We start from the raw sequence: 27,010 nt of genomic DNA on the forward strand, positions 1-27,010 counted from the left end.
GTATGTATAAACATGGAACACTATGGCTCTGTTCCTAAACCCAGTGAGCTGCCTATAGTATGGAGGTAGCGTTTTAAGGTGCCGCAGGACCATTCGCGACATGATGGCTGTTTTGTTTAATTTTTATTTTAGCTTAGCAACATGCTAACAACAAACATAAATCAGTTGAGTTGCTGAATATGTAGAGGGTTTGAAATCAGTCCTTATTAAGTTCCATTTCAGTCCGGATGCTACCTAAGAAAACAAAACGTCTTTCCATCTATCTGCTCTGTAAATGTGCTAAATATACGTCTTTGACTGTGTTTCGCTATTTTTTCAGGGCCTTGAGCCATGCCACGTTTTTTTAGATGGTATGTCAAGTAAAAAAAACAACAAGAACTTTTGAAAAGGCATTTTGAGACACCTGCGTTCTGTAATATTAGTTCTATCGGAAAGATCACGCAGGCTTGAGTGAAGTTTAAGATGCCATTTATTTGATAAATGTAAAGCAGAAAGTAATGTCTCTCTCTTTGGCGTAGGCCCCGTCCGGTGGTCCGAGGGAGTTGTACCCGGAACCGTCATGTCCTGCCGGAGATAGGAGGCAGGGGCGAGGAGCCTACCCCCGTGTGGGACAGGGCTCAACTGGTGGTGGTGGGGTGGTGGAGGTTGCTGTGTTAGCACACCTGAAACAGCAATGTGATAGATTGAGAGCAGACTTATAAAGCAATGGCTTACGTGCGATTGGCTAGGAGTTACCCAGCTAATGATGTGATGATGTACAGCTGCTGGTCTTCCCGCTAGAACTACACTGCGCTTCCATTTACACTAAGTCTAGCTTTTTTAGCACAATAACTTATTTGGTGTGGACGGCTCCGTAGAGGGCATGTAGACATCAAGGCAGCTCAAAAACCAACTAATTTTTCATATCTTTACAGTACATGTCTTAAATATAGATTTCAGCCTACATATAACACATTTATAATGTAATTAATGTGACAACAGTGTGGGGAACCAAAAATTACACTTAGTTGTTTTAACGGTGAATTCACGAACACATTGCATGTATATAAAGAGGGTTCGATGATTTGGTGTGGACTTAGATTAGATTCCATTTCAGTTAGGATGCTGCCTTAGGGGCCGTTCACACCAAATGCATTTTTCTGTCCATCTGCACTGTTTTTCAATTCTTCTTCTGTGTAAACATGTGCTAGACAGATGTCTTTGTCTATTGCGCCATCTCTCGCTGTTTTTTCAGCATCTCGCCCAGGAGTGTCAGGTTAAAAGAACCTCAACTTTTTTAAAAGCATGTCTTGAGACATATGCGTTCTGTTAGCGTTCTGTTTTTAGTGCAAGAATGTTTTTGGCCTGAACAGCCCCTTAGAAGGCAACTAGGTTGCTCACTAGGTTTTGAAATTCAAATTTAATAAAAAAATTATTCAGACCGTATCATATACTTGTTAGCATGGTGGTGGCGTAGTGGGCTTAAGCACATAACTGTTAATCAGAAGGTCGCTGGCTCGATCCCCACAGCCACCACCATTGTGTCCTTGAGCAAGGCACTTAACTCCAGGTTGCTCCGGGGGGATTGTCCCTGTAATAAGTGCACTGTTAGTCGCTTTGGATAAAAGCGTCTGCCAAATGCATAAATGTAAATGTAAATGAAACAACACATGACGTTTAGAGGTTTTAAGTGTGAATTCGCAACCATGTTCAGTATGCATTGCAGTGCACCCTGCAGCTGGTTATAGTTTCCATATAGTGACTTCTCTACACTTAGGGTCACAGGTCTATATACTTCTAAGTAGGCATTTGCTATGCCTGACATGATCCAATTTTGAATGGCTCTTTTCAATAATAAGATAATTTGTCTTGTGCCTGAGGAAGGGACTGTTCATTGTCACATAGCCCTGAAGATGGATGTGACAGATACAGGTTACATTTTGCATTGAGGCACTGAGAGCCTTTTCCATTCTCGGCACCAAATCAGTGTGCATTTACAGCTAAAGAGCTTCTATAAACAAATAAAGTCATATTTCACATCGGGGGGATGGAATGAAACAGCAGAAAATGCTATGATTATAGCCAGAAGGTTGCAGCTCCACCCTGGCCGGCTTGCTTCTATTGAGATGATGCAGGATCTTGTGAAATAAATGATTGTTTTAGTGCTTATAATACAGCAAGGACACATCCCCCAACCACGTAATGGGACATGGCAAAGCAAACGCTTCCAACGAAGTTGCATTTTGGAGGGCATGTTTGCTGCCATCAAGTCATTCTGTTGAGGAAACTACAGCAACATTAGATTTGATTATGTAGTGTGTGGGTTTTCTCAGACAAGACTTGATCTAATTCCTTATGAAAGCACATCCTTTTTCTTGCAAGACATGGATGCATTCTGTGCTGGAAATTGAGCTTGTTTTCAAAAGAACCTTTGTAAAGGAATAGTTCAGCTCAGCTCACTCCTAGATGATCATTGTGCTCAACTCAAGTCCGAAGAGACAGCGTTGAAGTGTCGTTGTTTTCACTATTGCAGCATGCAATATCTCCCGGTTGTGAATATTATACAGTTGTAGACATTTGGGTGGTTTACGAGGACATTTTTTTAGGTTACAAACTGGTAATTACAAGGGTATTATGCTGTAAATGTAGTTTATGAGGACATTTCTAGTGTCCCCATAATTCAAATCGCTGTGTGGTCTAAGAGTGAAATTCTTTGAGGTGAATCAACATATCATTCAGAGAATCAACTAGTAACTGTCACTGGTTATCACCAATTCTTGCAGGGATTGTTGTTGTCATGGCAACAACAGATCTTGGTGTAAAGACCACAAACATTGGATGATGTATGTACGTCCATAATTCAGTCTGTGATATGTTCAATAAATCTGTTTATTATGGACAACTCAGGCATGATGAAGATCGGAGTGACACTGCCAAAGAGAAGTGTTCAAGAGTGTTCTGAAGTACTTGAGAGACCGAAACAGACAGAGAGAGAGAGAGAGAGAGAGAGAGAGAGAGAGAGAGAGAAAACTGAGAGAAAGGAGGAGGACTCTCAAAGCAAGATATGTGAAGCACAACTTTCAGTAGGGGAAATTTTTTTTGTCATTTCTATACTCACACTGAACACTTATCCAGTTTCTTGTTTTTTTTTTATATGTTTTATCTATATTTCCTTCTGTCGTTCATTTCCCCTCTTTCCATTCTTTCTTCCTTAATTCCCTCTCTATTCTTCCTTCCCTCTGTTGTTGTCATCCTTCCTTCCTTCCTTCCATCCATCCTTATTTCTTTCCTTCCTTTTTCTTCCTTCTCTGCCCTTCCTTGCTTATCTTCCTCCCTCTTTTCTTCCTTGCTTCTTCCTTCTCTTCCCTCCCTCTCTTTCTTTCTTTCTCTTTTCATCCTTATTTCCTTCCCTCTTTTTTGTTCCTTATTTCCTTACCTTTCCTTCCTTATCTTTCCTTATTTTAGTCCCTCTTTTGTTCTCTCATTCCCTCCCTCTCTTTTCTTCCCTCGTTCATTCTTTCCTTACTTCATTATCTTTTTTCCCTCCTTCTTTCCTTCCATCCAAACAATGATGCCAGTAATGGTTAAGAACATAAATCTTAAATAACACAAAAAACATTATATTACACTAAACACCTCAACAAGACACAAATGATTACACTAATTAAGAATACATTTTTTACTTTGTTGTACAGAAAACTCTTGAATAAGTTGATCGAAGCAGTGATTTCTTTTTGAAGGTTTGCACTTAAATGTGGTTTTTGTTGCAACAGATGCGTGAGCGTTGTGCCCCTTTTGTCCAATTTGATGTCTTTATGGTGGTATTGAGGCTTTGTGGTGAAATGTGAGAAATCACACTTCAGTGTGAAGAATTCATTGACTTTTATAAATAGAAATAATATGTGTTGAATAAAGTGATCTGACAGTAACAAGTTAACTCAATAATTCATAGGTTATTATTCCACATTATAACTCCGGGTTTGTTCTGTTTGGACTGCCAAAGTGCACACAAGGCCTTGGTGGTGACTCATGTTTATTAGTTCCTCTCTGCTGATTGGGCATTCCAATACTCCCAGTCCGTCCTGCGTCGTGTGCAGTGAAACGTGATGCTGGATCACGTCCCCCCCCCATCCCTGCCTGCAGCATCATGTCTCCCAACATGCTTCAGTGGCCATAAACACACACACAAGTGGACAAACAGAGTGCAGAGGTACTGTAATATGAGCATTCTGGGATTTTCTTTTTATCCATCTACAGTCTACAATTAGGCTAATTAACTATATTACATAGCAGGAGAGTAATTTATTTTCTTTGTATTATTACAAAATTTAAGTCTTTTTTTAATATTGGTGTTATCTATAATAACACAGTCGCCACTATAAGCAATAATCAACTCAAGGTTGTGCATTACAGTGATTTTACCCTACGAATACCCCTGTTGTAAATAATAACTTTTATTGTAAAATAAAATAAAAAAAGAATCACTGTACTGCATAACTTACTCGTGGCTACTCGTAGAAATTTATATATTCAAATCAAAATATTTTCAATTTCCATACATAAAAGATCCATATATGTGGTTTTCTGGAGGCTGCCCCATACATTGTAAGCCAGGGTTACCATTGTCCTCAACGTCCATTAACTCCATTAATTAATTTGCAGCTGCATGCAGTAGCCTGGATTGTTACTTTAGCCATTGGCAGTGGCAAAGGCAACAGTACGTCTCACCCTGCTTGTCCCATTGGCCCCATCATCCCCTCAATGATAAGCCCAAAAGTGATGTTGCCGTCACCACCCCTCAGATTTCACCTGCAATGGACTTATAACCTATCAACTGCCCCCATGGCAGAGTAGAAACCTGGGGTGACTTTCACATTTCCTGGAAAGTTAAGAAAATAACAAGGAAAGAAAACTAATTTATAGCAGCTATACTTTTGTCATGGAATTTGTTTAATTTATTTGCAATACTATTTGCTATACTATACTTTCATACATTTAGATAATATTTTTTACCAAAGTTTTTAGCGCTGTTTGCTCTTTGGAAATCGAAATGCCTAGACCGACTCTATCAATAATGCATCTGCTGTGTGCTTGGCTAAATGGTTGAATTCTATGACTGTTATGAGTGCAACCATGTGTGAGTCTGTATGTGTGTGTCCCCAATAGACTGCATTATGCACAGTACACAGAGCAGTCGCCTGCAGCACCAATGCAAATTTCGGTCAAGGACTCCATTAAAAGGTAAGGCTGGGCACTCATCTGTGCTGGTTCAGCTCAAGGTTTTTCCACAGCATATAGTATAATGGTACATTCCATATACAACTCTTGCATTTTCATTATTATTGAGCCAGCGATTGACTCTTTTCATATTGGCCGAGTCCAGAGATTGTGGAATGGGTAGGTGGGCAACATTAGCCACTATCTCATCCTGTCTTTGCCCGGCACTCCTGGTGCATCCTGGGTAATTGATTTCTCCCAGGGCATTATCATCTCAGTACGCAAGTGAATGATTTACACTGACAGTCATGCCAAGGCAAGACCCAGTGATACTAGCTCTGGTGAAGACAGGATCTATTTTAAACTATTTTTGAACTGTTCTGCATCAAGGCATACAGATGAATTATAATTTGTGAATAATTAAGTGATATGAGTCTTAGATTAACAAGGGACAAAGTTAATCGAATATAATCAACATTAACTGATTTAAAGGAATAGTTCACCCAAGAATGAAAATTCTCTCATCATATACTCACCCTCATGCCATCCCAGATGTGTAAGACTTTATGTTCCTTACAATACAAGTGAATGGTGACCAGACTTTGAAGTTCCAACAATCACATAAAGGCCACATAAATGTAATCCATAGTACTCCAATTTTTAAATGGCCTTTATGTGATTTTTGGTCTGGTCACCATTCACTTGCATTGTAAGGACCTACAGAGCTGAAATGTTCTTCTAAAAGTCTCAGTTTGAGTCTCAGTTTGTGTTCTGCAGATGAAAGTCATTATGTTAAGCTCCATTCAGCTGTCTTTGAATAGCTGTCGGTTTTGTTGCTTATACAGCTGGAGTTGTGCTGACTGTCCCCTGCTGACTGTAACTCAAAGAAATATGAGAGACTTCAAGGCTTCAAGCTTGAATTGGTCCAGGGGCGGACTGGCCATCAGGAGAACCGTGACTTTTCCCGAAGGGCTGGCCGCGGAACGGGGATGAATGGGCAGCGATAAGCTGAAATGGGCTGCTGCGTTATGCAGAATGGACCACAAAACGGTGCCACGCTATGCCGAAGGGGGTAGCGATATGCAGAAAAGGACAGCCCCTTATAAATGAATTTAGGCATGATTAATTGGGTACATTTTTTTTTTATTTTCATTCCTTTTCAGGAAGACATTTCAGCTTAATAAACCATTTTATTTATATTTTTATCTACACTCAATGCGCACTTTATTAGGAACACTATGGCCTTTCTGTCAGCTTGAACCAGTCTGGCCATTCTCTCATTAACAAGGTGTTTTTGGCACCATTCTGAGTAAATTCTAGAGACTGTTGTGTGTGAAAATCCCAGGAGATCAAACCAGCCCATCTGGCAAAAACAATCATGCAATGGTCGAAATCACTGAGATCACATTTCTCCCCATTCTGATAGTTGATTTGAACATTAACTGAAGCTCCTGACCCGTATCTGCATGATTTTATGCACTGCACTTCTGCCACATGATTGGCTGATTAGATAATCACGTGAATATGTAGGTGTATAAAGTGCTTTGTGAGTGTATATGTATATATTATACGGTGATATACGATTTTGGTCATAACCCTCACCCTTAGTTTTCCGTTGTGCTGTACATGCTTTTGATTTAGCCATGAGCATCACCAGTGATCTGCTTATCTTTGTTATCTTTTAAGATCTAAAAGAGCTAGAGCTTTAGGAGTTTCGCCCTGCCCGTGAGAGTTAAATAAGTGAGAACACTGGCCCGGAGGGAGCTGATTGTATCAAACTGTCATTGTGACTAAAGTTTTTTTAGGAATAAAGTGGCACCTGAAAATCAGCCTCCATTCGGCAAGTGAAGGTGGCAGAGTGGATGAATAATACATGAAATTTATCTGCGGTGTTAATCATGAGGAGATGAAGAGAGACAGAGAGAGAGAGAGAGAGAGATGTAGCCCCAAGATGTTCTTTTTTTCTCATTTACACATCTCTTTGTTTAGTTCAAGACGGTGGATACAGAGTTAAGGTCTTTAGAGAGGTGAAGAGCATCTGATTGCTTTTAAATTTAACAGCAGCTTCTGCCAAACTGACAACTTCATAACCAATTCACAAACTTTCATCAAAAGCATTCTCTGAAACTACTGTTTGAGGGGTTGTTCATACAAAATGCATTCTTGCAATTAAAAACAGCTAAATTAAGTAGTAAATGGTCTTGCATTGCAAGACCATTTACAAATTTACAATTTATTTATAATAAAACAAATTATACAAATATTCAAAGTAAAAACTGCATGCATAAGAAAAACCTGAACCCTAACTAACCCTAATCCAAAAAGAATTTGCAAAATGCTGTTTAAAATAGTAAATAATTCAGATGGAGTGTAGCATCACACACTTCCGGACACTTCAGGACAGTAGTTCATGTCATCTATATAAACAATTATTACCCTTGTTGGTATACATTGTAAATATGCTTATCCCATCACCAGATTGGATGATTGGTCCATTGTTATAAAATCGACATGATCCGCTACACTGTGTGACAAATGTCATAACATACGCAAAGACAGGCACAAAGCTGGGCACCTTCCACCAATGAGCATCAAAATGTAACTACTTTTAAGGGGTCAGACACTGATAGAACTGTGAGATGCAATGCAAAAGCCAATATTGAGTAAATAGAGCAACCAGAATGCAAACTTATCCCTCAATGTTCAGGAGAAAGTAATCAAACCCCTTATTTCCACTGGTGTATGTACTCAGGGTTGGGAAGGTTACTTTTAAAAAGTATTCCACTACAGTTTACAGAATACATGTGCTAAAATGTAATTTGTAACATATTCTGTTAGATTACTTAAGGTCAGTAATGTAATATAAATACTTGGGATTGCTAGTTTTGACTATACAAATGTACACACAGTAAGAAAACACACTTCACTGTATAAATACATTCTCTTAAAAAAATATCTTTAAATAACCAATTAAACAATATAAAAATTCTCAGTAAGAATACAAGTTTTGCAGTACATCTTTGCCCTAATATCAAAGGACTTACTTGAGAAAACAAGTCGTGCTCTAACATGAATTTTCTTCGTAGAATTCATTATAAAATATAATCACATCTGGTAACAGAGGAAATAAATAGCATTTTAGCTTAGCATAAAGCTAAATGTTCACATGACAAAATACACAAGGTTAACTATTTTTGCTGCTCCAAACTTCAAAACCCCACAGTGTGTACACAACGACATCCTATGTGGATTCTGTTCATAGAATGAGGCAGAAAATATATTATTTGTAGCTTTCTATACATTGTTAAAGGCAGCATTGGTTAGCATTTCTTGTAAAAATACCCAAACTGCATAAAAACATTGACAAGGCATGTAATGGATGTATGTTCCGTCTGTCAAAGCGTTTCTAACTGTTTTTTTGTTAAGCTGTAGAAATACGATGTAGCGCCTCTATTAAGCTCCCAAGAGAAAGTTCCTCAATGATGTCATATCCACCTTTTCACTCACAACAGTGTGAAAGCGCTCGTATGAATGAAACAAATCATAAGAAAGTGTTTCACCACTGTTAGAAAGCTTCTCGGATCGCATCATTTATATGGATAGACTTAATATTAAATTAAACTAATTACAATAAAAGTTAAAGTAATCTCGTCAGTAATCAAAATACATTTTGAATGTATTCTGTTACTCCCCAACCCTGTATTTACTGTATCAGTCCATCTAAGCAAAAGGAGAACTAAACAGCTCTCCATCCATCAATGATACCACAAATGCATACATTTCCGTTCAGAACATTGATCGAGGAGGATATGAAAGAAAAGGCTTTGCTAAACAAAAGAAAAGATGGAAAAAGGGGTCACGGAAATGTGCATTTAGGACATGTTACAGCCTTTGTCTTTTAATGTGATCCACACCAGACTCCAATGATCATTTGTCTGATAAGGCCTCACAAATGACTGGCTTAGAGCCGTAATTACTCTCCACTCCCGCATAATCTTTCTCCCCAGCGAACATGTCAATGCAGGCAAGCAATAGCATGCTTGCGAACGGAGGAAGAAAAAGGAGAACATTTAGAGATAAGCATGGCTACTTTCCCCTCATCGATGCAGTCATGACTCTTAAGATTTCAATCCATCACTGGGCTCTTAAGAAAGCACTCCTTTGCCTTTAATTAAGGCATAGTGGCTGCAGAATCTCGACTTATTTGACATGCAGCAACTGAGCCATTGTAAATGCAAAGCTAGAAAATAAGACTTAGGGGTGTCAGAGATTAGAGATCTTATGATCGGAAGGTCATCACTGTCATTTAGAGGCTGGGATGGACTCTTCAACTGTGTAGAATAATGAGGTTTAGCTCAGTGACCCATCATGTTATCAGGTCGAGGTTGATGCATACTTTGTGACCTTGGATATATATTAAACCAATCCCTCACTTGTTTCCCTTCTTCATAGTCCAAAGGCCATCTTTTGTCTATGTGGTGAACAGTGTTGTGTGTAATTGTATAAAAAAGTAATTAGTTACTGTAATTAATTACTTTTAGGGACATAAAGTAGTGTATTACATTTTAAAGTCTTGTAATCAGATTACAGTTACTGATTTTCAGTAAAAGTAATTACTTTTAAGTATATTACTTGGGATACTTTTTGGGTAATACAATTAAAATGTGAATTTATATGTTAATAATCTGTTTGACAGCTGAAGGGTGTGCGACTATGAACAAGGAGAAAAAAAACATTATTTTTAATTTGAGTGGAAATTTGAGTGGAGGTTTAGAAAGCAACTTAAAAGTAAAGTAATTAGTAATGTAATTATTTTTTAAATGAAGTAATCAGTAAAGCACTCTGATTATGTTTTGTAAAGAAGTAGTTAGTAACTTGTTGTGGATTACTTTTAGTTAGTAACATACCCAACACTGGTGGTAAATGTAAAGGCATCATGCATTTACCATAAATAATGTTGTATAAAAATACATAACACTATTGACTATGTATAATCACTCCTATGACAGGAGTTTGACACATGACAACATGTCTCTCCTATTGACACATGACAACATGTCTTGCATAACATGATATTATTTAAAAAAGTCTAATTAACAGGTGCAGGTGTTAAGTAACCATGTTTAGCACAACATTATTCAGGAGACATATGGCAGTTTAACTTGTATCCAAAATACATTAGTATTAATCTAACTAGCTTCATAAATCTAACTTGGGCTATGTTCAAAATAACACCCTAACAAACCACTTAAACTACTGCTGGAGAATATGTCATGTACTATACTGTGCACAGTATACAAATGTTTTCATAATAGAATATGCAGATGACCTTCATTTGCCAAAATGAATGAGCATACTGTATTTGATACTGTATCCCACATTGTAATGAGCTCCAATTGACCTTGCATTTCCAGCCCGAGACAGACCACTTGTGTTAAAATGAATGGGAGAAATTGAAACACCCATTATGGTGGGTGTAGAAAAGTAACTTCCGCCTTACAGGTAAAAAAGCTAATCTCATATATATATATATATATATATATATATATATATGTTTTTTTTGTGTGTGATCTGAACATAAGAAGCACATTTTATGATACTATTGTTGTCAGATTTTTCTGCTGATTTGAAATATGTTCTTTGATTGTAATCCTGACCAATTGTTATGGAGTTTTTGGTATTTCTCCATTCAAGTAGATAGGAGCTGTACATGTATGCCGCTTGTATTCATAGAAAGTAGCTGCGTGGGACTGTTCCAGAGATGGCCACTGAGTGGACTGCCTTGCCTTCAAAGCGACTTTGATGTCACTCACATTCGGTTTAATGAGGTCATGTGAAAACTATGTTCCATTGTTATAGAACATTTTAGGTAGATGTAGGAGGCAGACTTTTTAGGAATCTCATCTGATTGGTTTGAGACAAGAATTAATAAATATAATGGTTGCTTGAAGGGATTTCATTTGCTGTGAACTTGAAGTAAAAAGAGCAAGCTGTTCTCCCTGTGCTCACAGAGTCAGTCAGTGCCCTGTTTACACGCTCCATTGCAAAAGACAACAGCTGGAGCCAAAGAAAAATAAATAAATTAACGCCTCCCAACACTTCTCTCTTTATCTCTGTTCTTCACTATCACTTTCGGTCTCATCTGTTAGATGCATTGGTTGCGCCACCACTGCAGGATCCCCATGAACTTTTTGACGGTGCTGAAAATAACAGCGATATTAATCAAATCATTGCTACAACAGCGATATTAAAAATTTAAGCACACTTTATTTAGTTACTCACCCTTATACCATCCCAAATGTTTATGACTTTCTTTCTTCTGCCAAACACAATTTTAGATATTTAGAAAAATATTTTTGCTCTGTTGGTCCATAAAATGCAATTAATGGTGGCCAGTGATTTAAAAGTCCAAAAAGCAAATAAATGGCATATCTTCAGAAGTGATATGAAACAGATCAATGGTATTGAAGCAATTCAAAAGTCATTTTTTTTACCATAAATCTCCATTCTCACTCGCCTTTTGTTTTTGGCGGTTCGCATTCATTGTGCATATAATTACCTACTGGGCATGGAGGATAATTTATAGTAAAAAATGACTTATGTATTGATCTGTTTCTCACCCACACCTATCATATCGCTTCTGAAGATATTAGTTTAACAACCAGAGTCGTATAGATTACTTTTAGGCTGCCTTTGTATGCTTTTTGAACCTTCTAAGCTCTGACTGCCATTCACTTGCATTGTATGGACCTACAGAGCTGAGATATTCTTCTAAAAATCTTTGTTTGTGTTCAGTAGAAGAAAGAAAGTCATACAAATCTGGGAATGCATGAGAGTTAATAAATGATGGGAGAATTTTCATTTTTGGGTTAACTATTCCTTTCATAATAATAATAATAATAATAATAATAATAATAATAATAATAAAATATATATATTTAATTTGTATTTTAGGGAGCCCTTGGCTTCTGGGGGCCCTAGGCGGTTGCCTACCTTTGTCTAGTGCTAAATCTGCCCTGCATGTAGGTCTTGTAGAGCACCTTGAGTAAGTGGGGTCAGAATGATCTGGTGGATTATGGACAACATACACTGAATTATACTCCCTCAGGGGAGAGAAAACTGACCCTTAACTTTATTCTGCTTGCCGATAGTGGATAAAGGGAAGGAACATGGAAGTAGAGGAGAGTAATGGAGAGAGTGCGCAAACGGATGGTTGCCTTCTCTTCACAGCCGTATGGAGGAGAGCAAACAGAGAGGCAAATTTATTTGACAGTGCAGGGGCCATGCTATTAATAGCCTGCTAAAATGCACTTAAGTCATGCCTATTCAATTATGCTAATGTACACATGTAAATGACCATGGTCGGCAACACCATGCCGATTAGGTGACAGGCTCACAAGAGTTGGACTTAGAGACAGGACAGGATTATTGTCCAGCTATCTATCTACAACAACAGCACAACCAAACAGCTTTTGACCTGTGATTATTATCAGTAGACATCAGTGGGTTGAATCAAGAGAGAATGAGGGTGGGTTGATTCACAGACAGACAGCAACTGAATGTGCACGTGTGGAAGACTGTGGACGTGCATCTTCACATGTTATGTCTACTGGCTTAGTGTTTAAATGCACAGGCCAGAAAAATGAATCACCTACTAAAAGTCCAAATTTTGAGGGGTTAGAGACAATATACAGTCTTGAAAGGTCAGATTTGAATCAGCTTTTGTCCTACGCTACCTTCCTTTATTTTTCATTCCATGGCTGTTCATGTAAAGTGTATTGATCAAACCGAGCAGTTCTGGCCGATTCGAGATAAGATGCACAACATAAAATGATCATATTAGTGTATGCAAGACTGACACTATTTTGTTGACCTGCTAAACATACATGCACAACTTGGGCGACACAACGATTTTATGTCCCGTTCAACTGCAAAGCACTTGAGTCTATATATATTAGTCTGTATGAGTCAACATTTATGTCACTGTGTAATCAATGCTTCAAAGCCCTCTTGTTTACAATAGCATACCAATCACAAAGATGTAAAGGACATTATAGCTCACACAACTGACTAAACCTGACAGATCAGAGCTCTGGTTAACACTTTACGATACTTGCATTTAAATTTGCCAGTAAAATAAATTTGACACAGTCAACTTTGTATTATTATTTTTTTTAATGTAATAATAATAATAGTAATAATAATGAAATTATTCTTACTACTATTACTAATGATGATAATAATAATTGTTATTATTTTTATTCTTACTACAACTACTACTAATGATAATAATAATATTAATACTAGCCTAATTATGATTATTACAACTATTACTACCAATACTAATGGTAATGATTATAATAATACAATTATTCTTACTACTACAAATGATAATACTAATAATAATAATAATTATTATTATTATTCTCACTACAACTACTACTAATGATAATAATAATATTAATACTAGCTTAATAAAATTATTCTTACTACTACTACTACTAATGATAATACTAATACTAATAGCCTAATAATAATAAAAATAATTCTTAATATTATAACTATTATTATTACTACTACTACTACTACTACTAATAGCCTAATTATAATAAAAATATTTTTTACTGTTAGAACTATTATTACTACTACTACTACTACTAATAGCCTAATAATAATAAAAATAATACTTACTATTATAACTATTATTACTACTACTACTACTACTACTACTACTAATAGCCTAATAATAATACAAATAATTCTTACTATTATAACTATTATTACTACTACTACTACTACTAATAGCCCACTAATAATAAAAATAATTCTCACTATTATAACTATTATTATTACTACTACTACTACTACTAATAGCCTAATAATAATAAAAACAATTTTTACTATTATAACTATTATTATTATTACTACTACTACTATTAATGATATTAATAATAATAGCCTAATACAATTCTTACTACTACTACTACTGATAGCCTAACAATCTTACTATTATAACTATTATTATTATTATTATTATTATTATATTATAACATTCTAGCATTATCAAACATTTGCTTTTACAGAAGAGTGTCCTCTTTAATCCTCCAGAACACCGGTATATACAGTAGCATGAAATAACATCAGAGATACGTGGATCAATATGAACTGTCTCAGTGTAAGGTAAGAGCGGAACTTATATTTGAGACACTTACTAAAAGGCATTTGACATGATTGTCTCTGTTTAGAGAGCAGCGGTACTGAAAGCAGCCCGCTCATTCAAAGTCTCAGAGCCCGTCGCTGTCCGGTGCTGAAAGTCACATCGACCTAACACGGCCGAGGCAAGAGGCACTGTCCAAACAGGAGAGGTGCTGAAAACTTGCGTGTCTTGTTTAAGAGTGTGGAAAACGGCTGCGAGGCTCGTTACTGAGAGCTGGCAAGAGTTTCCAGCTCACACAGGACGTGTTTTTATGTTTCACGTGCGCTGTTTTGTAATAATTGCGCTCTGTGCACATGCGGTTACGTTACGTGACATGAACGTTACGTTTTTAAGACTGCTCAAGCCCTCTCAGGAAAAAAAGACCTATTTTTTCTCCTTAAGGGTAAACATATGTACCCAAAACAAGGGTACCACATAGTGACGGCTTTGTAGGCCTACCTTAAACAATATTGGCGATTCTGAGAGGGGGGCATTCCCACGCCCGTGCTGTCGTCGAGCTTTTTTGCTAATTAAACATGCGTCTTTAGCCGCGTCCAGCTGCTTTTTTTTTTTTTTTTTTTTAGCGTCTATGTCAACTTCTAAACACGCGTCTCGAGACACCTGCGTTATATACGTCTACGTTAAAAAATAATAATAAAAAAAAAAAATATATATATATATATATATATATATATATATATATTTTTTTTTATTTTTTTTAAGCACAAGATCGCACAAGAACGCATTCGGTCTGAACAGCCCGTTTCCAAGTTAAAACAGCTCAAAACGCGCCCAGCAACTTGTCTAATTATTAGATGACTGTTATTAGGGTCCTTTAGGATTGGTTCCAAAACTCACATTATAAATCAAACACATTTCTTTAGCGTTTAGTTGCACTCCGTCTTGCTGTATTTAAACAAGTCCTTTGTGAACATCTCTAAAGAGAGGCCGGATTAGTGGAGCTTTTAGCCAATCGATAAACTACTACATTAGCTATAAATAGATTAATTCCTGTAACACTAACATTACGGTAACATTCTTCAGCATTTGCAGCTGTATAATGCAGATAAATGGATAAAGTGTACAGTTTTATGCATTTTTATAGAAGGTCTGTGCTCCTACATGGCCAGCTGCAGAGCAGATATCTATTTTTCCCCTTCTATTTGTTTTTTATCTATTTATATTAGGATTTATGCCTCAAAAAAGCTGCTCAGTAAGCATATACACTAAAGCAGACAATCATACAGCTAATTTTTGACAGCAGGATAAACCCGATGGCGATGGATAATCCAAATCTGCAACAAGAGAGACAGAAAGAGTGAATCTAGTGGAGATTAAAGAGAGGAGACTGTGAGTGCAGAATCCCACATCGATGATCATGTGACCTTAATTCCTCTCGTCATTTTTTTCCCTGCGGAGTGTGAGCGAGATGGCCAATCACAAGGCACTGTGCACGAGCTGTGAGGAGTGAAGGAGCAACAATAACCCCCCCCAACAAAAAAAGGGGGGTCAAAAAGGGGATAACAATCTTCAGATTAGCACCTTTCACTGTACTGCACATATTCCATCGAGAGCAATCTCTCATGTCGTTTACACCTTCTTTGGTTTTAGTTTGCTGTCTTTCTTCCTCACAAATACATGTGGGGGGGTATCACAATGTTTTAGCAAAATGTCACAGCTCAATGTCAATTATCTGTTTACTCAAGGATCACATATAGAGTTTACTCAGAGTAGGGTCATATTTATTAATGGACAGATATGAAAGATATAGACTTCCTTCAACCTCTTCAATGGCTTGTACTGCTCTATAGACTAGTGCTGCCCATTTAGCTGATGACAAACATCTTTCCAAAAAATGTAAGAAGACAAAAAATATGAATTGCGAAAATAAGATGTGATTTAGCAGCTTTATACATCTTTTTATTGTTATGCCATTGAGCAGACTGTACGTCTGTCCCTCACAGTCTTGTTTTTATTCCCGCCAAAAATCAAATATGCTACTCTGAATAAGGTCTGTTGATGGGGGTAAGGGGGCCAAATGCTAGCATTTAAGAATAATCCATTTAAAATACCAACCCAAACTCATGAGAATTCACGTGAAATCGTACAACTTCGTTTGAGGAAACGTACGACTTAAGCCCGATATATACTATGGAAGAAGCCAAACTTTTTTCACCTGGACGAACTAAAGCACCCTAGGTGAACAAAGCCGGTGTTTATACTACGCGCAGGGGCATAGATTCCAGGGGGGATGGAGGGGGGGTTGACCCCACAATAATGAAAATAAGCAACCCCCCAATATTAATAACATGATCAATGGAAACATGGAAATTCTTCACACTGCAATCCCCCCCAATGTTCAACCCAAATCTACACCCTTGCAACGTCGTTAAAAAATGTGTTCGTTGAGGGTTACATCACAGAAAGTTTTTCAAATCTCTGGTGGACGACACATCAGGTAAGCTGTCTCGAAAGACGGGATTCAAAGTTATCAAATTTCATGACATTTACCTAGGTAACGACTCCTCAGCTGGCACGAGTGTTTGTCAATAAAAAAATGTCACGTCCAAACCACACCTATGATTTGTTTTAACCAATCATCAAACCATCATCATAACTCTTTGACCAGATGAGTTCTCCTAGGTCAAGAGATGTGCGTGAACAGGAGAAATATCACCAAACTAACACATTGGCAGAACAAAAACGTCACCGCATTTCGTAATCATTTGAAGGAGAACTAAGCAAAGCCTGTTCGCCCGGTTAGTACTGTATAAATTAGCCTTTAAGGGGTGATTACACCATTCCTCTCCTCATACAGATTCACTGGTCAGAGTTAGCCAAACTTGAGTTCTTGTACACAACAGAGTAGGAAATGTCTTCACTTGCGCTTGAGTTTCCAGTCTTCCTCGTTTGGATGCATTTGAATGAGAATTAATGGAGTGACAAAGTAATTCGATTTCTTACAAATTCACCATCTCAGACTATTCTTACGAATTCTCATGAGACTGTATTGCAAAAACCCATTTTAGTCAATCTCTAGTCCTCTACAGTGTCTATGCTATTTATGGTCCTGTGTTCAACATGTTTTGCTCCACTTTTTTACTATGAATTACCTAGGCTAATTCAATGGTGGATGGATGTTCATGTGAGCGATTATAACTAAATGTCTGTTAGGAAAACAAAAACAGCCATATCAATAGAGCTTTTGCCAGCTCCACTCATTAACTATTGATGCTGTGTGAAAACTGGCGCCACAGCTGGATACACACTCACTCATACACACACACACACATACACACACAGGTTGTTTATTCCTAAGCTCATTGACAATGGACCAATTCAAAGCAGTCTCCCTGGTACTGGACCAAATAAGGGAGGGGAGGCAGTTTAAACTCAGACCAAGGTGTTCAAACCTACTGAGAAAATCTGAGTTATTAAAAACCAACAGCCATAAAGAAATGAATGTACCTCAATATTAGCTTTGAAGGAGAATTTCAAACAAATAAAATCTCAGTTCATTGTTCATTCTGTACCACCTTGACCTCCCTTGAAAGTAAAGAATAATAGAAAAGGAACTGAAATCAGAGTGAAGTTGGCTTTGATTAAATAGAAATGTGTTTTTTTTAAAAAGGGGTTGGGGCTGGATGGCAAGAATTGGTTTTTGAGGATCATGGCAGGCAAGACAATTGAATCAAATGGAGAGAAGTTGTTTGAAGTTCAGCATTAAACCAATCTTCCCTTCTTTCATGTTTCGAAATGAAGGAACAACTGTGCTGTTAACAATCCAACAGCCTCCTTTGTTCCCTCTATAGATCACAAGCTAATGAAGAAGCAGGTTAACTTGAACAAAAGGGCTGAAATGGTGAAACCAGAAGAGATCCATAAATTAGGTGTGGTATGTCAGGGACTGCTAACTAACAAGTATGCTTCTTGCGTCCTTCACTAGGAAGATCATCAGTCAGAATGAGGTAAGAGAAGTGAGCATGTGTGTGTGAGTGGGCATATGGGGGGAGGGGTGAGAGTACCATCACTAAGCCCATAAACACAATTTCTCCACCATAATGACAGAATCCCTGTTTTTCTGCCTGCACCGTGTCTAATCTTCAATTTGGAGATGGTCAAGACTCTGTCCACACAAATGCAGTGTGTAAACAACAGTCAAACATATCTGGAGATGTCCGTGTCTAGAAAGGTTAAAAACACACTCGCCCTCCCTTCAAGCTGAAGTGTAGAGGAGAAAAGCAGGAGCTAGAGAGTGAGGGCAAATAAGCAGGGTTGCGAGACATAAAATAGGCAGAAGATCAGAAAAGATTCATGTTTGGAGATGACCTGCCCTTCGCTGGTGTCAGAATGGGTGACATGGCAGTAGATGACAGTTGGTGACTGAAGTTATTCCTCTCAGAATCAGTCAGTCACGAGGCAGCGGAGGCAGTGCTGCTTATGCTCACACCAGTGAGTGCTATTATGGACTATTTTCACTCAATGAAAAAAAAAACCCTTGCCATTACTAAGCACACACATGGTTGAGCACACACCCACACAAAAGACATATATAGAAGCACATAGGCAAACGCAAGCAGTGTAGCATTATCAACATTTGAGCAGGTTCAGATATCATATCTAGTCCATTTGAAGGCTTGGAAACATAAAGCAGCTTCATTTGAAGTAGAATCTCCTTGAACAGTTCAGTAGAGTTGGCTCGAGAGGTCACAGGTAAGTAACACTCACACACACACACACACACACACACACACACACACACACACACACACACACACACACACACACACACACACACACACACACACACAGAGGGAAGCACTGTTCTCAGTACAGTGAAAGTCATTTGCCCCTACCTGGCGGTCTGTAGTCACTTCTGGATTTAGTTCAGAGCTGGACGACGGGGAGAGTTGGAGGCGGAAGCTGAAATAGAATAAAGTGAAAATACCGCCGTTTGTCCTGTAGAAATACGGATGCCCTTATGCACACGTTCCCTCTCTCTCTTACACACAGATCCACGGCTCTGACATGCAGCACTGAATCTCTCCCTTTCTCTCTCTCTCAGCCTTGGTCCTACTCGTCTTCCCGCCCACCTACCCCTAACACCCTCCCTTTTCCATCTCTTTCTTTCTCTTTCACACACACACACACACACACACACACACACACACACACACACACACACACACACACACACACACACACACACACACACACACACACACACACTCATTCTCTCCAGTCACACATGCACACACTCACTGATTCTTTCTCTCTCTCCAGGCTCTCACTCATTCATCTGACACATGCACTCTCTCGTACATACATTCAGCCTTTTCTCTTTAATCCACAAACAAGCTATTCCTCTGCTTTTGTCTTTCACAAACAGGAATGAGCACACGTGCCATTTTCACGTAACTAATGAACAAACATTCCCACATGGTTTTCCCAGCCCCTCCCCCTTATATTTTACAGTATGGATGGATGGATGGATAGATACAGTAGATGAAGTCTATACTTGAAGTACATGTAACATTGTCTTTTTATGAGCCACATCAGCAGGGGGCTGTCAGCGCAGCTCATCAAACCTCACAAGCAGTGCGGCTGGGAACACAGGACACATTCTTGACACCTGGATGAAGCACAACAGAATGCAGCGATTTTCAAAGTTTGGCGTACAATTTATGATGCATAAAACCAGTGAGATGCTCCAAAAGCATCCGTATAACGCATATGTACAGTTCAACAATTACGAAATAGTGCATGTAAACACTATAGAAATGTAAACATACACCAGACAGACATCTTTGGCCATTATGGCACATGTCGTGCTGTTTTTTAGCACCTTGGGCCATAAGCACTAAATTGTTAAGATAGTGTCACGTAAATAATAGTTCAATTTTTGACATGTGGCACAGCTTATCAATGTCAGGTTAAAAACAATGGACCTATCAAATTAACCTGGGGACCGAGCTCAGCATATTTACATATGGACAAGCATATTGAGTGTTTATATTAGCAACCCTGTATGAAAGTTAATCTGTTAAAACACTTAATTCCATTGCACTTCATCTATATGTTTTTGTCGTGTGTGAACGCCTCCTTAGGCTGCCACCATTTCTTGGTCTTTTTCTGTCTCTCTCTCTCTCTCTCTCTCTCTCTGTAGTGTAGATTTAGCCCACATCCCCTTAAGTAGTCTGTCAAGGGCATTCCCAAATTATATGCAAATGCAATGTGAGCCTAAGGCAGCTGCCAGGCACCTCCCCTGGTCCAGATGCTTGGCCCGGGAGTGGAGGGGGGCGGAACAGTGGCCTAAAGGGACTACAAAAAGACACTATAATAAACGCAGCTTGAGCACAGCTTGCTGACAAACCAATTTAGTATAATATTAATGCTAATAATGTTTTTAAACATAGTTATTTTCTAAATCAACTGAAGTGTACTGTATATTTTTTGGCTTGATTCTTAGGTGGTGCTTTGGGTATCTGCTTATTTGGCGTCTCCATGTGGAGAGGTAAGAATTAGAATGGTTGAATTCTCTTCAAGGTCATGCCCTTCAGCGAGGAAGACTCATTGCTGCTTCAGTCTGCAGACGTGGAAAAGAAAGAGGGGGTGGACTTACTCCGGGTTGAATGCACGTCTGTCTTTGCTCACCCTACACACTTCAGATCACTCTGCATAGGATATCAGGATTGTTCTTTTGCCGTGGTATCAATCTCTATCTTTCTCTTTCTCTTGACCTTGTTCTCTTTCTTTCTTTCTCTTTTTCACACCGTCTTATACCGCTCTCACACTGTGAAGGTTCATTTTTTCCATTGTGCACGTGTGCTTCAGGCAGCAACATTAGTTTACATGACAGTTTACATTAGCAAAAGCCTCTCAGCAGTAGAATAAGCTGTTGGCCATTAATGACATCCACTCAGACAGCTTCTGAGCACACAGATATAAAAGTCAGGTTTTATTTCATGTGCACACTCGCAACACCTTAAATATTATCCCACAACCTGTTCTACAGCACTGCAATTGAAAGTGATGTGTGTATTTTTTTTATGTAAAACCTTTATGTTTTCACCTATACCAGCTTTAAGGAATAGTTCACCAAAAAATGATCATTCTCTCGTAATTTACTCACCCATATAATGTCTCACACTCATATGACTTTCTTCTGCGGAACACAAAAACATTTTGATATTATGAGATATGATGTATTTACATGATTTGTTGGGTTGTTCCTCATACAAAACTGATCATATGGCCATTATGATTGATTATCATTATGCTACTTTTATGGCATTTTAAGCGTTGCACTGAATGTATTTAATCGCATCATATCTCCATCCAAGCATGTTTGTTTATGTTCTGCAGTAGAAAGGGAGACAAACCAGTTTAACATGGCATAAGTTAATTGATTCATAATATGCATATAAAATAATTTATATATATATATATATATATATATATAAAGGTGTATAAAACAAACATGCACCTTAAGAAATATGGCAATTTGTTTGACAATTAATCGTGAAAGCCCTAAAAGTGACAATTAATCATCTTTTGCCCGTTTCCTTTCAAATGGCCTTTTATCGATAAAAATGGTGTGCGTGATGACGTCATGCCTAAAATAACACTTTGTCGCATAAGATTTGGTTTAGTGCAAAAGAAATCTGCCTTGATTGTTTTTATCGCTAATTCGCCTCTCAGATGTCCCTATTTTTCCTCCTCCGAAGTTTTGGAAAAATGGGGAGAGTATTGAGAAAATTCTTTGAAATTAGTCAGCTTACTGTCATTTTAATTTCACAAATAAAAGCAATCAGAAGAGGAGGAATTGCGATCCAAAAGGAACAGGTGCCCCTTCTGATGGGCATCTAATCTTTCATCTAATCTAAAGCATCGCCATCTCAACTGCATTACGTCCCGCATATTTCTCCAGCAACTTTTAACGACCAACTGAACTTGATTGTCATCTCAAATTTATTTTAGCTTCATAATGCAAATTGGCATTTTCTGAAGAAGCAGTAAATGTGATTTGAGGTAAAGAGGGTTAGATTTAAAATATTTAAACATTAGTTCTATCGGGAAGACACGCAGGCTTGAGTGAAGTTTGAGATGCCATTTATTTGATAGATGTAAAACGGGAGGTGATGTCTCTCTCTTTGGCGTAGGCCCCGTCCGGCAGTCCGAGGGAGTTGTACCCTGAACCGTCATGTCCTGCAGGAGATAGGAGCCAGGGGCGAGGAGCCTACCCCCCTGCGGGACAGGGCTCAACTGGTGGTGGTGGTGGGGTGGTGGAGGTTGCTGTGTTAGCACACTGAAACAGCAATGTGATAGATTGTGAGCAGACTTATAAAGCAATGGCTTACGTGCGATTGGCTAGGAGTTACCCAGCTAATGATGTGATGATGTACATCTGCTGGTATTCCCGCTAGAACTGCGCTCCACTTCCATTTCTGATAAAAGTGTAGAACATTGTGAGAGTATCATTCAGCCGACTTTATTCATCTACAGAACAGGGTACGGCTAATTTAAGTTTGGGTAAATAAAAGGAATATATAGGTCTATATATATATATATATATATATTTTATTGTCATGATTAACACAGGCTAACGATTGGGGCAAACTCTGTCATGTGACACAAACGTTTTTGCGTTAATGCCCATTTTATCGACAAAAATGTATCCAAACAATTTTTTCGCAAAATTTGATGTATCGACATAGAGATTATGCGCTTGAGTTAAATGGAAAAATATTATGTCGACATTTGTGACATTTTAGCGATAATGTGCATTTCCATCAGCTTTATTTTGATGCGCTAAAACTTTTTTTTGCAAATAATCCTTGGATTTTCCTTGGATCTTACTGTAACAAACATTTAAATCACAATCACAACAGTACTGGGTTTAAAAAAGTTTAAAGCCATTACTGTTTGAACCGGCTGTTAAGATCAGCGATGTTTTCTGATGCCAAACAAAGAATGTATAAAGTAATTAGTCCACTTGAGCATTCTACCAGTTCATCCGTCACTCATGTATGAACTGGTAGTCAAACAGATTTGAGACAAATGTGGGTCAGTAAATTATGGCAGAATCTTCATTTTTGGATGAACTATGCTTTTAAGGAAAACAATGATAATCCAGGACTTAGTATGTTAATATAAAGTACAATCAGCTGCTAACATAGAATTCTTTTGGGATAGCATCTCCAAACATACAAACTGTAAGTGTGTATGAGGAAGTTTATAGGATGATATTGATGGACAGGAAGTGTGTCTGCTTACACAGGCAGTCAGGCAGGAAATCAAACCCAGTGCAAACAGAGTCAAAGCTTCATGATTACTCTTGTTAAGCCGTCTGCTCTAAACATCAAACATTTTGAAGGGGACGTGTCTCTTGCTGTCTTTTTATTTAAACTGACGTGTATTGAATTGTTTGTGGTGTTGTGTGACTTTGTGTCTTGCAGTGTAAGTAGATGAAAAAATGTAGTTGGCCAACCGATGCAGAAAGAGAGGTGATAATGCTGACAACGATCGGTGTGTATGCTTGCTTGCCATATAAATGTAAGCTTATTGATGAAATGTGGGGGGATGATTCAGGATTTTTCACATTTCTTACTCTGTGTTTCACCAAAGCCATCATTATCCCACAGTATCTCTCCAGCTCACAGCATACTATATACATGTGCATTCCCATGTCACCTCAAAATGCACACACACACACACACACACACACACACACACACACACACACACACACACACACACACACACACACACACACACACATACACACACACACACACTTGTTGTGTTTCCATGTTTTATGGGGACTTTCCATAGACATAATGGTTTTTATACTGAACAAACTTTATATTCTATCCCCTAAACCTAACCCTACCCCTAAACCTAACCCTCACAGAAAACTTTCTGCATTTTTACATTTTCAAAAAACATAATTTAGTATGATTTATAAGCTGTTTTCCTCATGGGGACCGACAAAATGTCCCCACAAGGTCAAAAATTTCAGGTTTTACTATCCTTATGGGGACATTTGGTCCCCACAAAGTGATAAATACACGCTCACACACACACACACACACACACACACACACACACACACACACACACACACACACACACACACACACACACACACACACACACACACACACACACACACACACACACACACACACCTTGCACAGCATCCATAGATATTCAGTGCTGAAAATGATGGATTGTTCAACAAATAAAACAATACAGGAACATTATCAAATCTCACCTATCACTAGCTGGTCAGAACCATGATGGTTAATTTACTGCACTGCTAGTTTGGCTGCTGAATTACAATTCAGTTAGTGGATAATACTGCCCTCTTTGGGATGACAGCTCTAAATTAACACAAATAATGACCTTTGGACCAGACTTAAATAATGAGAAGGTGTCCATCTCACAAAAAACATCCCAATCTGTGATCTTAGGTCAGATAGTTCTTGAGTAACTTATCTGTCATAAAGGCTCAGTTCCCCTTCTGCCGCTCTCTCCACGTTGTGTCAGAGAAGCGACACTAGGGGTCTCTCTTGAGCGCCGATATTCACCTCTGGACTATGAAAAAAGGCCAATGAGAGTTGGCAACCAGTATTTGCATGTCCCGCCCCCGGACATACGGGTATTTAAGCGGCGCAAATACGGGAGTTCATTCAGAAAATTTCTTCGGAGCCGATGGTCGGTGTCTGCAACTGCTGCGTGTACACACCGAGTTCCTGTTATCCCTCTGCTGCATGCTGTTGGATTCTACGGCGCACAACAGCGGCTTTCTCCTGTTTGCACGGCTGTGCATTCCTGCCCCTGGGCGCATCGACAGTGCAGATTTAAAAACTCTCTTTTATTTAAAAGAGTAATTTCCTCTAAAAAAGCAAAACACAGCGGCGTTGAACGTCCTTTTAAGGACGCATCTTTATAAAGATGCCCTTCTGCCCCTGTGTTGTTTCTGGATGCAGTAGAGTGCTCTCCGCTTCCGACGGCCACAGGCGCTGTCTCGTGTGTCTGGGTAGCGATCACACCGAGGCTGCGTTTGTGGATGGTTCATGTTCTCACTGCGAGAACATGACCATGACAACGTTGTGGTCGCGGCTTGCTTACAACCGTGAGCAAGCCACTCCAGCCGCCCCCCGTGTCGCTCCTTCTTCCCACGGGATTGAGGACGATGCGGCTGGCGATGGAGGCGATTTGGGGATGGCAGCGGGTGCAGCTCCGCCGGGTACGCCCCCTCGGACCACCCGCACCCCGACACGCTCATTGATTCCTGTCCATGCTCGAGGCAGTGGTGACTCGCCTCACAGCCAGTCTGCCGACCCTCTTGCGATGGAAGCAGAAGAGCTCGCTGCGGCATTGGAGGGCGGGTTATCTGATTCTGAGGACTCCCCTGGGCTGCCGCTTTCGGGCCTGCACGCTCAGGCTGAGGCTGACGCACAGATGACCGACATGCTTTCCCAGGCAGCCGACAGCGTGGGCTTGGATTGGAACCCTCCATCCTCCCCACAACCATCACGGCTGGACGACTGGTTCCTGGGGTCTGGGCGCCGCTCACAGCCTCGCCCCCCCGGTCCCGTTTTTCCCGGAAGTGCATGACGAGCTGACATCTTCGTGGAGAGCACCCCTCTACACTCGTCACATCGCCACAGGCTCAGAGTGCGCCATGGGTACGAGGCGATTCCACAGGTGGATAGGGCGGTTGCGATCCATCTATGCCCCGGCACCCCTACCACCTGGCGAGGTCGCCCCATACTCCCTTCCCGGACCTGTAGAGCAACCTCCTCGCTGACAGCGAAGGCCTACAGCGCCACCGGACGTGCCGCTTCTGCCCTGCATGCCATGGCTCTCCAGCAGGTCCACCAAGCCAAGGCACTACGCGACATGCACGGGGGTGGCCCTGATTCCGACACGCTGCAGGAACTGCGCTCAGCGACCGACCTCGCCCTGAGAGCTACGAAGGTCACAGCGCAAGCGCTCGGGCAGGCGATGGCCACGCTAGTGGTCCAGGAACGTCAACTGTGGCTGAACATGGTCGAGATGCGTGAAGTCGACAAGACTCGCTTCCTCAATGCCCTGTCTCCCAGTTCGGCCTCTTCGGCGACACCGTCAAGGACTTTGCCCAGCAGTTCTCCATGGTGAAGAAGCAGACGGAGGCCATCTCTCACATCATGCCTCGCCGCAAGCCTGCCGCCACGGCCCATGCCCCGTCTGCTCGCCGAGGGCGTCCTCCCGCGGCCAGAAGGCAAGCCCCTGCTCCGCCTCAACCCGGGCCCAGCTCTCAGCCCCAGCGTCGAGCAAACCGCGGGAAGCGCACGCCCCCTGTCTCACGGACCCCCTCGAGGACCCGGAAGGCTCCCAGGCGCTCCTGAGACAATGCACCCAGAGCCCAAGACGTTAGCTCCGGAGGTGGTAAGACCGCTCCATCCCCCGGTGGAGGGCCGGGAGGAGAATCCTTTGATTTTTCATTTGCCGCACCCCCTAACACGGGCTGCGGTACCCAAATTCTCAATAAAAGAGCTATTTCCTTTGTCTCTGGGGCACATGGCCCGCAAATGCCGTTCTCACGGCACTCTGCTTTCAGGCCTCAAC

At 39.9% G+C, this 27,010-nt stretch overlaps 1 protein-coding gene across 3 annotated transcripts in view; it reads right to left on the minus strand.

Annotated features, from left to right (window-relative positions):
- The window catches only part of LOC127637683 (synaptotagmin-1-like), a 278,056-nt gene that overhangs the window by 94,808 nt on the left and 156,238 nt on the right, over positions 1-27,010 (minus strand). The window contains exon 1 of one of the 3 annotated variants that reach the window (XM_052118891.1): positions 19,249-19,436. The exons of the other annotated variants lie outside the window; for them this stretch is intronic. The gene's annotated coding sequence lies outside the window, so the exon portion shown is untranslated. Of the gene's footprint in view, positions 1-19,248; positions 19,437-27,010 lie in introns of those variants that run through there. 3 annotated transcript variants of the gene reach the window in all.

The sequence above is a fragment of the Xyrauchen texanus genome, chromosome 45 (genome assembly GCF_025860055.1).
Source record: "Xyrauchen texanus isolate HMW12.3.18 chromosome 45, RBS_HiC_50CHRs, whole genome shotgun sequence".
Classification (NCBI taxonomy): Eukaryota; Metazoa; Chordata; class Actinopteri; order Cypriniformes; family Catostomidae; genus Xyrauchen; species Xyrauchen texanus.